This window comes from Balaenoptera physalus (assembly GCF_965194825.1).
Source record: "Balaenoptera physalus genome assembly, chromosome: 3".
Classification (NCBI taxonomy): domain Eukaryota; kingdom Metazoa; phylum Chordata; class Mammalia; order Artiodactyla; family Balaenopteridae; genus Balaenoptera; species Balaenoptera physalus.
Window position 1 is genome coordinate 57,367,309 of NC_138890.1, and position 20,125 is coordinate 57,387,433.

A 20,125-nucleotide genomic window follows, 5' to 3' on the forward strand; every position below is an offset into this window, starting at 1 on the left:
ACCCAAAGATTCCCTTCATCCAGTAATTTTCCTCTGGGTTCGCCTGCATTTATGCTCCATTGACCCATTCTCATGATCGATCCACTCTTATACGTCTTATTAATCCATTCATTGCCTCACTCTCTCATTTAACAAACATTTATCGACCACCTACTATGTGCTCTGGGGACTCAGCTGTGAACAAGAGACATTCCTCTTCTCTTTCCCGAGACACACAGTTAAGTGTTCCCAACTCAGTTTTTATATATTATCTTATATCTAGATAGCATTTATTGAGTACCTACTATGTGCTAGGTACTGTTCTAACCATTTTACATGTATTATCTAATGAATCCTCACAATACTCCAGGAGAAATTTCAACTTTATAGATGAGGAAGCTGAGACAGGAGAATGAAAAATAATGTCCCTTAGGCCTCCTCACTAGTAAGTGACACACCTGGGTTCTAAGCCAGGAGGTCTTATTCCACCAACTTATTCTTACCAACTTAATATGTCTATGTAGATGACTAGAAAAATATCTGGAAGTCTGTAACCAAATGTCAATCAAAGTTACACTGTTGTTTAGCAACCTAAATGTCCATCAATAGATGAATGGATAAAGAAGATGTGGTACATATATGCAATGGAATATTACTCTGCCATAAAAGATAATGAAATAATGCCATTTGCAGTAACATAGATGGACTTAGAGATAACCATACTAAGTGAACTACATCAGAAAGAGAAAAACAAATACCATATGATATCACTTATATGTGGAATCTAAAATATGACACAAGTGAACTTACCTACGAAACAGAAACAGACTCACAGGCATAGAGAACAGACTTGTGGTTGCCAGGGGTGAGAGGGGTGGGGGAGGGATGGATTGGGAGTTTGAGATTAGCAGATGTAAACTATTATATAAAGAATGGATAAACAACAAGGTCCTACTCTATAGCACAGGGAACTATATTCAATATCCTGTGATAAACCACAATGGAAAAGAATATGAAAAGGAACCTATGTATATGTGTAACTGAATCACTTTGCTATCCAGTAGAAATTAACACAATATTGTAAATCAACTATACTTCAATAAAATTAATTTTTTTAAAAGTTATATTGTTGTTTGGAGATAGAGAGAGGGTAGAACGACTAGCAATCTGTACTTTATTCTTGCCATGTATTTTGTATTCTCATTCGTTATCTCCCTCTCCTCCCTCCCTCCCTCCCTCGCTCTCTCTCTCTCTCTTTTCCCCTCCCCCCCACCCATCTCTCTCTGTTTCTATTTTACTTGTATGATGAGAAAAAATTGATAGCATTATAAAAACATTGAAGGAGTGGGTTTGTAAGAGCAAAGTAGTAGAGGTGGTGACAGGGAGGTGGGGCAGGAGCGTGCATTTGGGTTGAGGTCTGACAGATGAAGACGTCTTTCCCTCAGAAAGTACCACACACGAAGCAGATGCATCTTGACCTCAGAATTCTTTCAGCTCCTCTGCCCAGCCTGGAAGCCTTTTTGGTGACATTGACTGATATTTGCAAATAGGAAGATTCTAAAGTAGGTAGGATTTTTAGTGACCATGCCAGCCACATGAGAACAGTGTGTGCTCTGGGAACAAACATGTTGCATAATCACAAGCCCAGAGAAGGTTAACTGCACAAAAATACCTGCTTCAGAGTAAGGCTTGGTGTCAACTCAGTCCCTCGGAGAAGTTACCAGTGACCTGGACTGCAGATGCCTCCTTGCCCCAACCATTACCCTGCTGCGAAGTAAACGATTACTAAACAGTTACTAGTATTTCAGTGACTTCTCAAGGATGCGTGCTGTTTCATTTGCTCAGAGGAAAGGATACATAACTCAACATTCCTGTTGTGGCAACTGTTTTGCCCTTTAGATCATTTAATCCTCAAAGCAAATACATGAAGTAAAATAGGACCATCCCCATTTTACATGAGGAAGCTGAACCTCGGAAAGGTTCATAAATAACTCATTATATAGCGGTTTTCTAGGAGATGATCTGATAATCAAAAAAAAAAAAAAAAAGACCAATCTTTTAAAAAATAGATAAACTTTAGAAAAGTGTTGGTACAAAACAAAATGCATCACAGGCTCATCCAAGTAGATATTGAAAATGAAGGGGTTGGAGAGCATACCCATTCTTTCGAGCATTCATTTGCTTTTCATAAAGTAGAACTGAAACCCTATCTGTCCACCTTATGATATATTCAGATCAAAGTACCGTCTTCTGTGGCTCAACACAGTAAGGTTATGTTGGGGAGTTGTGTTTTATTCTAAGTACAACGGGAAGCCATTGAAAGATTTTGGGTGGGCGCTTGACCTGAGCTGGTTTGCGTTCACAGCTCATGCTGTGTGCTGAGGGGATCATGGATTGAATGTCTATGTCTTCCCCCCTGGACAGTAGGCACTATTCTTTTTGCTGTTTATTCGCTTATACCTGTCTGTGCCCATCAGGTGTCAGCTCTCTGGAAGCAGGGACCTTGTCGCTTCTCACTCCTCTGTCACTAGTGGCTGGAACAGTATTTTGCCCAGAGTAGCCTCCTGATAAATATTTGTTGAGTGAATAAATGAATGAATGAATACAAGAACAAGTGAATGAATGAAGTATCACACAAATAAACATAAAGGGCGGTGGGTGCTATGAGAGAAGAGCATAGAGGGCCATGAAAGCATGGAGGAGACTGTGATTGGGGTGGGGAAGGTGATAATGGTTGTAGCTTGGAGGCAGAAGAGAAGAGAAGTGGGTTCAAGGCATAGTGATGACCTAAGATGAAGGGACTTGCTGATGTACTTGATATGGAGGCTGAGGGAGGGCACAGGTAGGAAGGTGAGCTTCATTTCCTCAGCTCTCCAACCTAGACATCCTATTCAATTCAGTTCAATTCAAGAAAAATGAGTGACTGTTTTCCAAGTTGTTTTATGAGCTATTTGTAGAGAAAAGCTGCAGAACAGCAAGCATGATTTTCTAAATAGTGAGATTAATTGACAATAGGGAGATAAGAGTGGTTATTTTTGTAGTGTCTACAGGAATCAGTTGGTAGCAGTCTCTATGATGCTTTCTTCAACACTCCCTCCCTTAATCTCCTGATATTTCTATAAGGTTTCCATGGCTAGGTTTCCATGACACCATAACAGTTTTACCCATTCTATCAAAAAAAAAAACTGGTCAGAAAAAAAAAAAAAAAAAAGCCTTTCCTCTACCTGAATGAATACACCTACTCTCCACCCCCAAGACATACACACACACACACACGCACACACACACACATACACATGCACGCACACACGTGCATGCACACACACCATTGCTCCTAGCAGAGAACTAGGTATACAGATATTTAGAACAACTATCGATTGATATGCCTACTTGGGTTAAAATAGCTTTCATATCTCATAGACTTTTGTGGACCATCTGCTTAATGTTTATAACGAGCAATTTCCAAGTTAAGTGTTCTTCCACTCTGGACTCTGATTCCCTCGAGATTGGTTGCTGAAGGCAGACACTATTGTTTTACAAATTACGAATAAAAGTCCCCTCATCTTACTGTCCTCCAAGACCTGCTATTATTTTATTACCTTGGTTTCAAAGCTAGTAGAAGGGATGATTTTCATACATATGTATGAAGCATAGATTTTCCTCTTCCCCTAACCTCCTTGTTCAGAATTTTTTGGCTAGACAGCCCTCCTGAGCTTGCCCAGTGATGGGTTTTAGTTGCTATTTCTATTTCTTTGACATGAATGCTCTGGATGAGCTCACAGAGGGTTTATTCACAAGTTTCAGGAGGTCTTCATTCTCTAGATCCAAGCTGTGTCCTTCTGCAACACAGGGGGCTATTGAATCCCTGCCATTGTGACTGATGGATGCATATCTCTGTTGATATTTCTAAGTCATAAAGCTAGGATGACTAAATAAACAGCATGTTCAGTCCACTACTTCAGCCTTCCTCTTTTGACTGTAGCATGTTGACTTTTCTTGGGTGTGTACACCTCTGGATGGTGGGCAATTCTTATGAAAACAATTGAGAGACTGTGGTATCTTCTCAGGCCAAACGTTTCCGCAAGGAGGCAGCCGCATAAAACACATCTTAATCATCAAAACTCTTTGGGAGTAAAATAATAGAATGAGCACGCAGTGGGCTGTCTGACACCAAAGATGTTGTTTTGGGGTCTCAGAAATGCCCACACTCATTGCCATTGTTCTAAATTAGTTTGCAACACATCCGATTTCTATTGATTTTCTCATTTGTCTTCATAAAGGTGAGATTCCACTAGCTCTAGAAACACAACAAAAGCCCAAAACAGGCACTTAACTAGCCTTATGGGTCCAGCTGGGAATTTTGTACCTTCTTGATGTCTGCAGGGTGGTCATATACATTTATGTTCTCAGTTGCATAAAGGAGCTCTGTGATGGACAGATCACAACAATAAATGAAAGTTTCTCTTATAAAAAAAAAAATCTCTTTGGGAATTGTTCTGCCATGGTTGTGCACAGAACCCTGAATAAGAATATGAGCCAGTTTTAATGGGATGGTGTCTAAAATACAACACAGTGCCCAATGGCTTTTGGACACATATGTTCTTTTTGTTTATCTTATGTGTAATGTGTATTAGGGATGGGGGAAGGGAAGCATTTTTTATCATGCTTAGAGCTCTTCAAAGTTTTCCCATTGCACCTGTTTCTTGCCACAGCTTACAGTGCCATGCATGCTCTAAACCCTGCTTTTTCTCATTTCATGCTCAGTCACCTGACCCAGTTTTTCTGTGGTCCAGCCACCTGTCATTTTTTTTCAATTCTTTGACACCATCATCTTCCCTCCCATCCCAGAGCCTTTGTCCATATAGTTCCCAGTGCTGGACAACTCACACCACATACACATGGACACACACACGTACACTTACCAACCACATACACTCATCAATCACTAATCCTCTTCTACCTAGTTAACTCTTTTTTTTTTTAACATCTTTATTGGAGTATAATTGCTTTACAATGGTGTGTTAGTTTCTGCTTTATAACAAAGTGAATCAGTTATACATATACATATGTTCCCATATCTCTTCCCTCTTGCATCTCCCTCCCTCCCACCCTCCCTATCCCACCCCTCTAGGTGGTCACAAAGCACAGAGCTGATCTCCCTGTGCTATGCAGTTGCTTCCCACTGGCTATCTATTTTACGTTTGGTAGTGTATATATGTCCATGCCACTCTCTCACTTTGTCACATCTTACCCTTCCCCCTCCCCGTATCCTCAAGTCCATTCTCTAGTAGGTCTGTGTCTTTATTCCCATCTTGCCACTAGGTTCTTCATGACCTTTTTTTTTTTTTTCCTTAGATTCCACATATATGTGTTAGCATACGGTATTTGTTTTTCTCTTTCTGACTTACTTCACTCTGTATGACAGACTCTTAACTCCATCCACCTCACTACAAATAACTCAATTTTGTTTCTTCTTATGGCTGAGTAATATTCCATTGTATATATGTGCCTACCTAGTTTACTCTTCATCATCCTTCATATCTTAATTCAAGCACCATTTCTGCAGGAAAGCCTACCCTGACCCTCCCATGTTAGATTAGGTTCTTATCTTATACATTCTTATAGAACCTATTTTTTTTCCTTCAGAGTACTTGACTCAGTTGGCAATTATATAACAATTTGGGTAATTCTTTATCAGTGGCAGTCTCCACCCCAGAATTTGTAAGCCCTGTGAGAACAGAGACTGGATCTATTTTTGCTCAGCATTGGCTCGTCAACCTCATACAATAGAGCCTGGCACATTGTTGGCTTGCAATTCATATTGGATGGATGGATGGATGGATGGATGGATGGATGGATGGATGGATGGATGGATGGATACACACATGAGTGTGTGTGTGTGTGTGTCTGTCAAGGAACGGGGATATTGCTAATGTAACTTGCAAAGTATATTTTTGGTTTCTTTAATATAGGCTATTCTGATCAACAAAAAGTAGAAATGATAGTGTTCTTCACATGAATCGACTTCTTTGCTAATTCTGCTTGCGGAATCAGCATTCATTCAGTCACATAAACACCATGAATGATTCATGTGCCTCTAGTTAGCGTTCAAGGGAGAAAAATCTATTTATATGACTCACAAATATCATATAAATACCACGTCTTGTTAACTATGCGCCTGTGTTCATTTCCACTTAATCACAAAAACAGCAATTACTCCTCTCTAACACCATTAACAACCTCCTAACATGCCAGAGATAAATTACTCACTAAACAAACGTTTAAATGCATTAGCAGCGCCCGATTGAGTGTTACGTTACACACCCTGCACATTCAGCAGCGGTCACTTCCCTTCATTTCCCCCTTCCCTCCCCACCTCCCCGCAGTGGAGCAGCCTGTGGAATTTGGGAGAGCTCCAAATAGATAGAATGAAGAGTCCAAATACGTATGCTGAAGCTTAAAGAGAAATGATATGGGAAGGCCCCGTCACCCTCTACTGACTGGTACAATACAGCTGGGAATGCATTTTTGATCATGTACCGGATAATTTAAATAGTTGTAGAATGGAGAAAGGTTGCGAAAAAACACGTGAGGAATCAGAGAGCTTAAAATAGTCAAGATTGCATACCAAGGCCAGGTTTGAATTCTAGCTACTAAAGGTTCGTGCACATCCAAAAGCTGGCTTAGGGAGAAATGGCCGTAGTATAATTCTGCTGGTAAAATTACTTTAAATATAGAAACTGAGGCCTTTTAGAATATCTGATGGAAAACCCCCGAAAGAACTTTTTGGCCAACCCAATACTTTGGTTTCCAAATATGTAATCTAGTCATGCCTGAAGGGTCCAACATCCATGGAATTGTGGAAAATAGGTTTTCTGTTTCATGAAAAATGCCCTCTTCCAGGACATATTTTATGAGGAATGTTGTGGTGAGTTCTGGGGCAACAGGCACAAATGCCCATAATACAATTCTGAATTGTAGCTTCCATTGTCTTTTAAAATTTGGCAACCTTAGAATAACTAATTTTTTAAAGCTTGAATTAATTTGCATGGATTTAAATCATAGAAATCATTCTCCTAAGTTTCTTGTTTTGGGTGTTTTTAAAAGCAATATACGCTCATTGAAATATTTATCTATATATAGATATATAGGTATCTGTATAGATATCTACATTAAATAGCACAGATATTTATCAGTTAAAAACTAAAAGTTCATTTTCCTGCTGCTGCCTATCATATCTCATTCCCCAGAGATATCCAGTGCTAACAATTTGATATATTCCCTTTATTTTTACTTAAATAGAATCCTACCATATATACCATTCTGCAACCTACTTTGTCTTTAAAACCTATTTTAAATGTACCATTGGGGAAGGCTGGGTGAAGGGTACATGGGACTTACTGCCCTATTTTTGCAACTTCTCTTGAGCCCATAAATATTTCAGAATAAAATGTTTTCTAAAAAGCAATAAACTTTTCACTTTAAAAATTTGTATCCTAGTTATAGTGCCACTTCAGTACATTATAATTACCTCATTCTGTTGAATGCTTTACTAGTATTTTATTGCTAGGGTATAGGGTACTGATTTTAACTAGTCTCCTGTTGCCAGACATTTAGGTTGTTTTCCAATTTTTCAATATTACAGTAATGATGCCATGAACAGCCTTGTACCTGTGATACATTTTGACAGGCTAAGTGCTTCACCTGTTTTGGTTGTTCTTCTGTATGAGACATATGTTCAAACTTTACAGTCTCTGGTGTAGCTCCCCTGAACCTTACAGTTCCCCTGAAGTTGCCTCTGCTTTTAGGCTGTGGTTTCTCCTGGAGGGAGCACATGATCACCAGGTCCTTCTCATGTGTTTGGAGGAGAGTCTTTAGGACACCTGCATGACTGAGCAGCCTTCAACCTTGACACAATCAAACAAAACCACCTGCAAGTTCAACAAAGAGGAAAGATCGAGTTTCAAAATTCTCAAAGTTGGTTGAGAACATAAGCAACATAGATTTCTGAAAACAATTGCTTAAAACTGTGCCATTGCCAGGACTTCTAAAACTTAGCACCTCTTCCTACTTGACAACCAATGATAGGCTTCATCAAAATTCAATACTTCATCCCTAGGATAAAGCCAGACTCACTTTGAAAGTGGATGTTTGCCATCATAACACATATCCATTTTGATATGTATTTTTGCAACAAATTTAGGAGCCTCTACTGTGTACAGGGCATTGTGACATAGGTATTGGAATACAAAGATAAATAAGGTACCCTCTCTACACCCCTCCCCCGTGATCACTCTATCTAGACCAGTAGTTCTTAACCTCTTTTTCAGCCATGGACCCCTTTGAGAATCTGATGAAAACTGTAGAACTAGTAAAATGTGCATGTGAATATATATGCAAAACTTTACAAGTGATCTTAGAAAGTATCCCAAACTTGGGAGCCAATAATTAATCAGTGGACCTAGGTTAAGATCCCTTTGTCTACTGGATATGCAAGATGGGCAACTGGAAAAATTAGAGATCATACTGCTAAAAGGGTGTTTAAGAAGAATGTAGTCATACCTTATAGTACTTCTCATTTGCAAAGTGCTTTCTTCTATCAACATCCTCCTGTAGAAAGCTAACTCCATTTTTGTCAAATGAGGCAATATGCTCAGAGCGGTGATGTGACTAGCCCAAGGCCACTCAGCCATAAGCTGGAAGAACTCTGGCCATAATCCAGGTCTATGACATGTACTCTCTTTAACCAAATGGAGTAGATTACTCATATGAAATGCCACAAGCCAGGTTTTAAAAAATCCTCACGTCCCTGAAGAGATGAATAGTTCTGACCCATCATCAAGATTACCCTTGTATATAGATACTTTTTAAAAAGAATTTTTATTGGAGTATAGTTGATTTACAATGTTGTGTTTCAGATGTACAGCAAAGTGAATCAGTTATACATGCACATATATCCACTCTTTTTTTGGGTTCTTTCCGCATATAGGTCATTACAGAGTATTGAGTAGCGTTCCCTGTGCTACACAGTACGTCCTTATTAGTTATCTATTTTATATACAGTAGTGTGTATATGTCAATCCCAATCTCCCAGTTTATCCCTTACCCCCACTTACCTTCTGGTAACCATAAGGTTTTTTTGGATATTTTTTAATTTTAAAAAATCTGTCTCTCTGTCTCTGTCTCTTTCTCTCTTTTTCATTTAGTACATATTTGTTAATATGATTAGTTCCCCCTATTAAATTATGTATTCCTTGAAGACAGGGAGTATAACTGGTTTATTTCCATTTCCTGGGTGCCTAGCAAAGTGCCTGGCGTAGTCATCGCTCATTGTCTGTTGAGTGAATGAAAGTTCGTTATACAAAGAAAGAGATTAGAGAGATTAGCTTCTACCAAATGTATTCCTCAGTTCATGTTCTTCCTTCAAAGATTATCTCTAGGACATGAAAAATATCATCAGCTCATTGACGTATTTACCCTTTGTTTCTCCTCCATTTTTTTGTTTTCGTTCCTCCTTTCCCATCCTCCTCATTTATTTAACTATCTGTGATATGGGATAAGTGGAACCAAGCTGAGTTGAGTCTAGTTTAAACATTCAACACTAAGTGGTCTTTCACTTTACATAATCAAAATTTTTCCATGTTACAAAAGATAGAAAGAGAAATTCAAGAAACCCATTTACCATTGCATCAAAAAGAATAAAATACCTAGGAATAAACCTACCTAAGGAGACAAAAGACCTGTACTCTGAAAGCTATAAGACGCTGATGAAAGAAATTGAAGAAGACACTAACAGATGGAAAGATATACCATGTTTGTGGATTGGAAGAATCAATATTGTCAAAATGACTATAATACCCAAGGCAATCTACAGATTCACTGCAATCCCTATCAAATTACCAATGGCATTTTTCTCAGAACTAGAACAAAAAATCTTAAGATTTGTACGGAGACACAAAAGACCCCGAATCACCAAAGCAATCTTGAGAAAGAAAAATGGAGCTGAGGGAATCAGGCTCCCTGACTTCAGACTATACTACAAAGCTATAGTCATCAAAATAGTATGGTACTGGCACAAAAATATAGAAATATAGATCAGTGGAACAGGATAGAAAGTCCAGAAATAAATCCATGCACCTATGATCAATTAATCTACAATAAAGGAGGCAACACTACACAATGGTAGAATGACAGTCTCTTCAACAAATGGTGCTGGGAAAACTGGACAGCTACATGTAAAAAAAAAAAAAGAAATTAGATCATTCTTTAACACAAAATAAGCTCAAAATGGATTAAAGACCTAAATGTGAGACTGGACACTATAAAACTCCTAGAGGAAAACGTAGGCAGAATACTCTCTGACATAAATCACAGCAATATCTTTTTCAATCTGTCTCCCATAATAACGGATATAAAAACAAAAATAAACAAATGGGTCCTAATTAAACTCAAAAGCTTTTGCACAGCAATGGAAACCATACACAAAATGAAAAGACAACCCACAGACTGAGAGAAAATATTTGCAAATGATGTGACCAACAAGGGATTAGTCTCCAAAATTTACAAACAGCTCATGAGGCTTAACATCGTCAAAACAAACAACCCAGTCAAAAAATGGGCAGATGACCTAAATAGACGTTCTCCAAAGAAGACATACAGATGGCCAAGAGGCACATGAAAAGATGTTCAACATCGCTAATTATTAGAGAAATGCAAATCAAAACTATAATGAGATATCACCTCACACCAGTCACAATGGCTATTATCAAAAAATCCACAAACAATAAATGCTGGCGAGGGTGTGGAGAGAAGGGAACCCTCCTACAATGTCGGTGGGAAAGTAAATTGGTACAGCCACTGTTGAGAACAGTATGGAAGTTCCTCAAAAAACTAAAAATAGAGCTACCATATGACCCTGCAATCCCACTCCTGGGCATATATCTGGAGAAAAACATGGTCTGAAAGGATACGTGCACCCCAGTGTTCATTGCAGCACTGTTTACAATAGCCAAGACATGGAAGCAACCTAAATGTTCATTGACAGAGGAATGGATAAAGAAGATGTGGTATATATATACAATGGAATATTACCCAGCGATTAAAAAGAATGAAATAATGCCATTTGCAGCAACATAGATGGACCTAGAGATTGTCATACTGAGTGAAGTAAGTCAGACAGAGAAAGAGAAATATCGTATGATACCCCTTATGTGCAGAATCTAAAAAGAAATGATACAAATGAACTTATTTACAAAACAGAAACAGACTCACAGACCTAGAGAATGAACTTACGGTTACCTGGGGGGGAAGGATGGGGGGAAAGGGATAGACAGGGAGTTTGGGATCGACATGTACACACTGCTGTATTTAAATGGATAACCAACAAGGACCTATTGTATAGCACAGGGAGCTCTGCTCAATGTTATATGGCAGCCTGGATGGGAGGGGAGTTTGGGGGAGAATGGATACATGTATATGTATGGCTGAGTCCCTTTGCTGTGCACCTGAAACTATCACAATATTGTTAACCGACTATACTCCAATATAAAATAAAAAGTTAAAAAAGAATCCATGTTATATGTCAAAATAGAAGAGACCTTAAGCAATAATTTAATTATTTAAATTAGCTGCAGGGTTTGGATATTTTTTAGCTGAAAGCTTATGAAAAAAAAAAAAAAATACGAAAAAGCCAAACTGTAACTTACCATCCAACTCAAGCCAAGTAACAACTTGCCATGTGGTTGCTAAAACAATAAATAAATGAATGGTTTAACCCCTCTTGGGTCTTGGGAACTATACCCACCCTTGCCAAGAAGGAGTGAAGGAATAAGTCCATATATTATTTAACCACAGTGAACTCCTTGAGGGCAGGATCTATTCCTGATCCATCTTTGTATTCTAGAAAATTGTCTGGCACACAGTGAGTGCTCAGTAAAATTTTACTAAATTAAATTGGATTCCTGCAAAATTTATACATATCTATAATATATGTTTACATACATGTACATATTACATAAATATCCTGTGGGGGTGGATATCCTAAAAGGGCAGGCTATGCCCTGGATCTTCCCACATAAAAACTATAAAAAGCCCATAGTACTCATTTGTGTGTGACCACAGCTAAAGTCAGTTATGTTGTAGAATTCCAGCTACAATATGCATTCTCTGGTTAAAGCCACGCTGCATAGTACCAATTCTTTATAATAAGATCTCTGGAACATTTTCCTAAATGAAAAGGTAAAATGATCTATTACAGTATATACTTAATGTACACTTTTAAACTCAAGCCAGGACTGGAGAGAGTTCTCCTCCACTTCAGCCATTAAATTTCACTGCACCACACAGCCCACCCTCTCAGCCAAGGGGGGCCCCACTGCACCGTCTTGAGCTGAGTGTGGTCCCACACGGTGGGTTATTACCGCATATGAATGGCCTCTTCCTGCCGTTCATTTCAGCCTTGGTGGACAGTTCTGACTCACAATGGCTGATGAAGGTGGTCAGGTAATAGAGCTGGACTCACCGGGAAGAAATTAAGTGCAGGTAGAACATGATGCTAAAATGCCAGTTTATGAAGGCTCAATGTGTTTTTAAGGAAATGGTTGACAAAACAGAGAGCTAAGTTCAGCAGGTAATTGGGGATTTATGGAAGTTGCAACAATATCAAGAATGTAAGAAATGTCACTGTCACCTGGGAGGATGACCTGCTGCTGGAAGCAACTAGGACCCACGGTAAGTCAGGACTCAGAGGATTTAAAGGAACCAGGAGAGCCCATGTTAAAGCACAGTCCCAGGAACATAATTTAACAGCTCCTTATTGAGCAGATTCAGGTAGAATTCCCATTTTCAGGAATACATAGCAAGCTTATACCATGAGATTCTTAAGTTTCCTACTACTAAGAAGCACCCGGTCATTCCAAGAACAACAAGGTGGCCCAGAAGAAAGTCCCAACCTACCTTCTTGTCTAAATTACTTTTGCAACAAGGGAAACTGAATTGGGAAATGCTTGGGGCCACTGTAACACTCAACACACAATAATTCCACTTTCTCTAAAGCTACCTCTCCCCATCTGGGGAGTGAATCCTGAGGGCTCTGAGGAAGGGGGGCCAGGCCAACTCCACAACTCTCTTCCTTGTGTTCTCTACACCCACACTAGCTGAACTGAAATGTGGTCACTCTCCACCATTACCTAATTTAGCACCCTGGCACTTAATAAATATGTGACACTATCAAAAGTACTTGCAGGAAACAGCTTGGAAATGAATTGCCTCGTCTTTAAGCAGCTGCTTGGAAATTGTGCATTTTGCAAGAACCAAACTGACCTGTTTAAAAAAAAATGTTATTCCATGTGTTACATGATATTCTTTTAGTGTTAGTTTCAAAGCCACATGCCCCAGAATATAGCTCCCTTTCTAAAAGAGAATGACTCAATTTTTTATTAAAATGATAGTGATATTCATCTGTTGATTCAGCAAATATTTGAGTACCTATTTGTGTGCAGTACTGTTCTAGGCACTGGGAAGTCAGTGGTGAACAACACAGACACACTTTCATAGTGATTACATTCAAAAAAGCAAAAGCAAATGCACAAATAAGTAGATATATAATGGCGTGTACTGTGAAGAAAAAGAAAGTAGAGAAAGGGGATAAAGAATGATGAGTGATAAGAGACACAGAAGTAGAAGGCATCTCAGAAGAGGTGTAATTAGGTAAGAGACCAAAATGGAATGAGAGTGCAAGGCGTACGAATATCTAGAGAGAGTTCCAGGTGGATGGGAGAACAAGGGCAAAGGCCCTGTGGCAGGAGCATCCTTGGCCGTACTCAAGGACCAGTAAGGAAGCCAGCATGTTTGAATGAGTGAGGAGGAAGTGAGAGAATGTGAGGTTGGAGGAGCAGCAAGAAGTTGGATTTTGCCAAGCCTCACAGACCATGGTGAGGACTTTGGATACCATTCTAAATATGATGGAAAGTCACTGGAGGCCTTTGAGTAAGGCATGATCAGGTGGAACTCTGGATTAAACACCGCCAAACAGCTTTAAAACCATCCAAGTGAAAACTTCCGTTTCTAGTCAAAGGTGGACTAGATATTTAGGGAGCCCCTTCCTGTAACAGGACATCTAAAGGTGATGGACACACACACCACAAATGTATGTTGAGCTGGCATAAATGTAAAGGAATTCCTTGAAGGCTAAAAATATAAGCCTAGAAGGCAAAGTAAGCACTGGAGTGGCATTTGCCGTGGGATTATCTGCCAATTCCTGGCGAATTCAAATTTGGATTTTAAAAGGACTTGAATCTAGAAGATAGAGGCAAATTCCGAGACATAAGCAGAGTAGGACCCTAGATCATGAGACTCATAGATGGTGCTTCATTATTTAAAAAAGGAAAAGAATCTCCAGAATCCAGAAGGAGATTGTGGAGATAGAGCCAATTTGGGTTAAAGCCTTAGGTGGCATATGAAAAAATAGAGTCTCTCTGAGAATTCCTAAATATAGTACTGCAGTCCCACAGATTTGGGACCATAATTCATAAAACCTTTGTGGCAAAAAAAAAAAGAGAAAATTTAAAGTGGTATGGGGTCAGGGGTTTCCCCAGAAGCCAGCTTCTGCCCACAGAAATCTTCTTGGAAATAATATATTTTCAAAACAGATCTCAAAATTATCTCATAGATAAAGTTTGCAAAAAAAAAAAAAAAAAAGAGAGCCCCATCAAAAGTTTATAAATACATGGGAGGTAAGCCACCATTAGTGAAAGACAGTAAAACTACAAACTACAGAATCAGACAAATCAAAAAGTCTACTTACAATCAATGTATCAGCTACAGAACATAAAAATATTTGAATACATATCTAAACAAATAAAAATACTACTGAAGTTATAACAAAGAAATAATAAACTATCAAGATTGATTAGGCAGATGTAAAAAAGGAACCAAACATTTTCTATAAATGAAAATATAAAAATTAAAATTAGAAATTCAATGGAGGGATTAAAAAGCAGATTAGACATAACTAAAGAGACAGTTAATGAACTGGAAGATGGAACAGAAGAATAATTCCAGAAAGAAGCACAAAGAGAAAGGGCTGTAAAAGAGGATAATAGACAAAGGAAACAGTGGTAAAATCTATATATACATTTCATTGGAGTTACAGAAGGAGATCATAGACATAATGGGAATATTTGATGAGGAAAATGGCTTAGAATTTTCCAGAATTGATGAAACACTCAACTTCAAAAAAGTTAAGCACGATTTAGAAGGAGGAAGATGAAGGAGGAGGAAAAAGAACAAATGAAAAGAAATAATGCATGCTAGTGGACATATAGTAGACACTGCAAAACTGAAAGCAAAGAGAAATTGTCTAATTTGCAAAGTTTTTAAGTCAGGATGGAATTAAAATCTTTTACAGCAATAATATATGTGCTGCTACTGCTAAAGTAGCAATCAAAGGGAAATGTAATGCTTAGATTAGAAAAATTTTAAGGTTGTAAATGATCTAGCTAAGTATCTACTTTGGTTGTAAGGAAAATTGTGAAAGGTGTAGTAGAAGGAAGGAAATAATAACGATATGAGTAGAAATCAATGAAATAAAAAACATACAATAGAGAAGATCAACAAGACCAAAAGTTAGCTCTTTGAAAGGACTAATAAAATTTACAATACAATAAATAATTGGCAAGCTTGATCAAGGTAAAAATGAAAGAAGGCATATATAAATAATATTAGAAATGCAAAAAACATATGGTTCAGGCATTAAAAAGATAATAGAGTCTGGCAAAAGATTTGACCTGAGACACATATAAAGGAATCTTAAATTGAATAACAAGAAAACAAACAACCTAATAAAAAAATTTAAATGAGCACATGCATAAATAATAGGAAAATCATTTGAACAAGACTTGCAAAAGAAGATATATGAACAAGTATAGGTAATTATACTCAATATCATTGGTCATCAAAACCACAATGAGATATGCCTAAACATATATTAGGATGGCTAAAATTCTTTAGGTTGGTTAAAAAAAAAAAACTGATGATACCAAGTGTTGAGAAGTATGTGGAGCAACTGGAATTCTGATATATTACTAATGCAAATACAAAACGGCACAGATACTTTGAAGAACACTTTGAAAGTTTCTGAAAAAATTAAGCATATACTTTCTATATGACTGAGGAATTCCACTGCTCAGTATCTACCTAAAAGAAATGAAATCGTATGTTCACACAAAGATTTGTACACAATGTTCATAGCAGTCATTATACATAACAGCCAAAAAGTGGAAGCAACCCAAATGCCTGTCAGTTGGAGAATGGATTTAACAAAATGTGGTATGTTCATACAATGGAATACTACTTCATACAATGGAATACTACTTAACAGTAAAGAGAGATAAACTACTGACACAATAACATGGATGAATCTCAAACACATCATGTTAATTGAAGGAAGTAATGTACAAAAGACTAAATATCATATGATTCCATTTATATTAAATTCTGAAGAAGGTAAAACTATAGGGGCAGAAGAGATATATGTTTGCATAGGGGCAGGGATTGAACGCTATAGGGTATGAGAATTTTTTTGAGGTGATGAAAGTATTCTAGAGCATACTGTAGTGTCGTTTGCATGATTGAACGTATTTACCAAAACTTGTTGAACTTTTACACTTAAAATGGATTAATTTATTGCATTTAAATTATGCAACAAAGCTGTAAAGATGCTCAAAATAAACGTGAGAAAATATCATAAACTGCATTATGTCAACAAATTTGAAAATGTATATAAAATGGACTATGAAAATTGCCCAAACCAATCCTAGAAAAAGTAGAAAACTTGAATGGTGCTATCACTATTAATCGAAATCAATCAGTAGTTACAAAACTTCCTTGAATATTACATAGGATCCAGACAGTTTTACAGATAAGTTCTATCAAACATTCAAGGAACAGATCATCTCAACCATAGACAAACTATTCAGAAAATAGGGGGGAAGAAAATGATGGAAGGGGAGACACTCTCCAATTCATCTTAGAGGCTCATGTAACCTTGATAGAGAAAACTGACAATAAAAAATAGAAGGGAAAATTACCCTCCAATCTCATTCATGAATATAGATACAAAAAATCCTAAACAATATATTAGGATACCAAATTAAGCAATGTATAAAAAGACATAACTCATAACTTGGGTTATGGGCTTATTCCCAAAATGCAAATTTTGGGCTTATTTCCAAAATGCAAATTTAGTTCCAATATACAAAAATCTATGAATGTAGCTCACCACCACCATCCAGTGAAAGGAGGAAAAAAGTGATCATTGCAATAGATCAAAAAAAGGATTTAAGAAAATTCAACAACCATACATGATAAACTCTCTTAGCAAACTAGGAATGGGAAGGAGCAATCTTAATCTGATAAATGGTATCTATAGAAAACTTGGAGCCACCATCATATTCAGTTGAGAAACACAGCACGCATTCCTATTAAAATCAGGATCAAGACAAGATGCCCTCCATCACCACTTGTGTTCAACAACGTATTGGAGATCCTAGCCAGAATAGCAAGAGAAAAAGAAAACATATGAGCACTGAAAATAAATAAAACTCACAACTGATATAATTATCTACATAGACAGCACAAAAACATCTACAGAGAAATTCTTGAAATTAATGGAGAGTTTAGCAATATTACTGGATATAAGATCAATATACCAAAGTCAATTGCAAATCTAGTTACCAGCTATAAGCAGGTAGAAAATTTATATTTTTAAAAAGATACCACTATAATAGGTTCTAAAATGTAAGGTATTGAGGAACAAATCCTACAATGGACGTGTAAAGCTTTATGTAGAAAATTAGCAATCTATTTAAGGATATTTTATTAAGTGCTTACAGTGTGCTAGGTACTCTGCTGAGCAGTGGAAGTAAAAAGGCTAATACGACATGATGCTCCTACTCTGCCAACAGGCTGGTGGTAGAAACTGATACCCAAGCAGATGGATGTCATACTGCGGGACAAGTGCAATGGAGGGGTGTTTAGATACAATGACAAGGATGCATCATGTTTGGAAGGATCAGAAAAGGGTGCATTCAAAGTGGGAGACACCTGTGCTTACTCTTGAGGATGAATAGGGATTTTCCAGGATAGCAAGGAGGGAGAGGGAATAAGCCATGTTTGCAAAGCAGGGGGACCCGAATAGGAAAAGGTATGTGACATTCAAAGGACCCTACTACCCACAGCGATACCAGCTCAACAGGGATTTGCTGAAAATGCCTTCAGGTGCCCCACCTCTGACCTCTTGGGCTGTCATACCATCCCATCCTGCCTCTTCCCTCCATCTCTGCCTATTAACAGTTTCCTGGACCTGAAATTCCCATTCAAATTGCTTTCCCTACTCTCCCACGCCCCTCAGTGTGATCCATTTCTGCCCTCTGTTTTGATAGTACTTTGTACCTCCAATTTTAATGGAAGGCCAGCTGCATTCTTCTGTTTACCAAATGGCAATTGAAGTATTTCTACTACCTTTGCAAAATATCAAACTGGTAATTGAGCAGATACTCAACATATGTGTCTTAAATAGACTGTCACTGCTCAGCATAAGGGCTTCTATAAAGCTGCTCCTTGCAGTAGATTTGAAGGAAATCTGCATTGTTTTGAGGTTTGTTTTATTGCATGACATCACATTGAATGACCTTTGTCTAACCCACAGGGGACAAAATCTGTTAACACTTGGCCTCTCAGATAAACTCCACCCCGTGTGCTTCAAAACAGTATAGAATTCCCACCCTCTCTCACCTCACTCTCCTCTCCAACCAAAATCCACTGTGTGGGAGTACAGACAAGTTATTAACTATTGGACTGCATTCTGTTGGTTAAAACGCTTGTTTGCGCATGAGCTTGCTAAACCTATGTACTACAAAGCAGGCTCATCTAAACAAGCATGGAAATCAGTTCTGATATTTCCTGCCGCTGTACATCCTCTACATCATTTTTTAAAGTTAATTAGTTTGTACAATTCAGCATAAGTAATGCCATTCCCTTTCAGGTTCAGAGGAAGTACGCAAGTATGGAGTAATAGGAAGAACACTGAACTTGGAGTTCCCAGGAAGATACTGCTGTGAACTTGGGGAAATCTCTTAAATCTTTAGAGCCTCAGTTTCCTCATTTTTAAGGAGGTGATAATGTCACTTCCCTGACCACTGTCATTTGGCTGTTGTGAGGATCAAATGGGTCAGTGGCTGTGCTAGCAGTTTAAGAAGTGTAAAGCTCTGTTCCAACGCCATGTGCTATCATTATTACGAAGAGTAACCAGCACAAGCTGTTAAACATTTCCCTTCTCATGAGCTTACATCCTTTGAAGCTATTGTTATCTTCTTGAGTAGAATCAGCTCTTTTGAGGCATGCCCAGAAAATTCATTGTGGACATCGTTGTTTTTAGACTGCTAAGATTAATCCACATGAGTGAAATTTATCATCTTCCTTCAGCATCTTTCAGCATCATCCAAAAGTCTATCTTATTTTTTAAATTGACATATAACATTGTGTAAGTTTAAGGTATACAACACGTGGATTTGATACATTTATATTACAATATGATCACCATCATAGTGTTAGCTAACAACTCCATCATGTCACATAGTTATCATTCCTTTTTTTTTTTTTAACATCTTTATTGGGGTATAACTGCTTTACAATGGTGTGTTAGTTTCTGCTTTATAATAAAGTGAATCAGCTATACATATACATATATCCCCATATTTCTTCCCTCTTGCTTTTCCCTCCCTCCCACCCTCCCTATCCCACCTCTCTAGGTGGTCACAAAGCACCGAGCTGATCTCCCTGTGCTATGCGGCTGCTTCCCACTAACTATCTATTTTACGTTTGGTAGTGTATATATGTCCATGCCACTCTCTCATTTTGTCCCAGCTTACCCTTCCCCCTCCCCATGTCATTCCTTTTTTATGGTGAGAACAATTAAGATCTAGTCTCTTAGCACCTTTGAAGTACATAATACATTATGGTTAGCTGTAATCACAATACTATGCATTAGATTTCCAGAATTTATTTACCTTTATACCCCTTGACCAACATCTTCCCAATTCCCTCACACCACGCCCCTGGTAACCACCATTCAACTCTCTGTTTCTCT

The 20,125-nt window shown here is 38.0% G+C and overlaps 1 long non-coding RNA gene across 1 annotated transcript in view; it reads right to left on the reverse strand.

Moving 5' to 3' along the window:
- Positions 1 to 19,724, reverse strand: part of LOC309657227 — a 391,265-nt gene extending 371,541 nt beyond the window's left edge. The window contains exon 1 of the long non-coding RNA XR_014261724.1: positions 5,423 to 19,724. This is a non-coding gene — a long non-coding RNA (uncharacterized lncRNA). The remainder of the gene's footprint in view (positions 1 to 5,422) is intronic.
- Between the last annotated feature and the right edge of the window lie 401 nt (positions 19,725 to 20,125).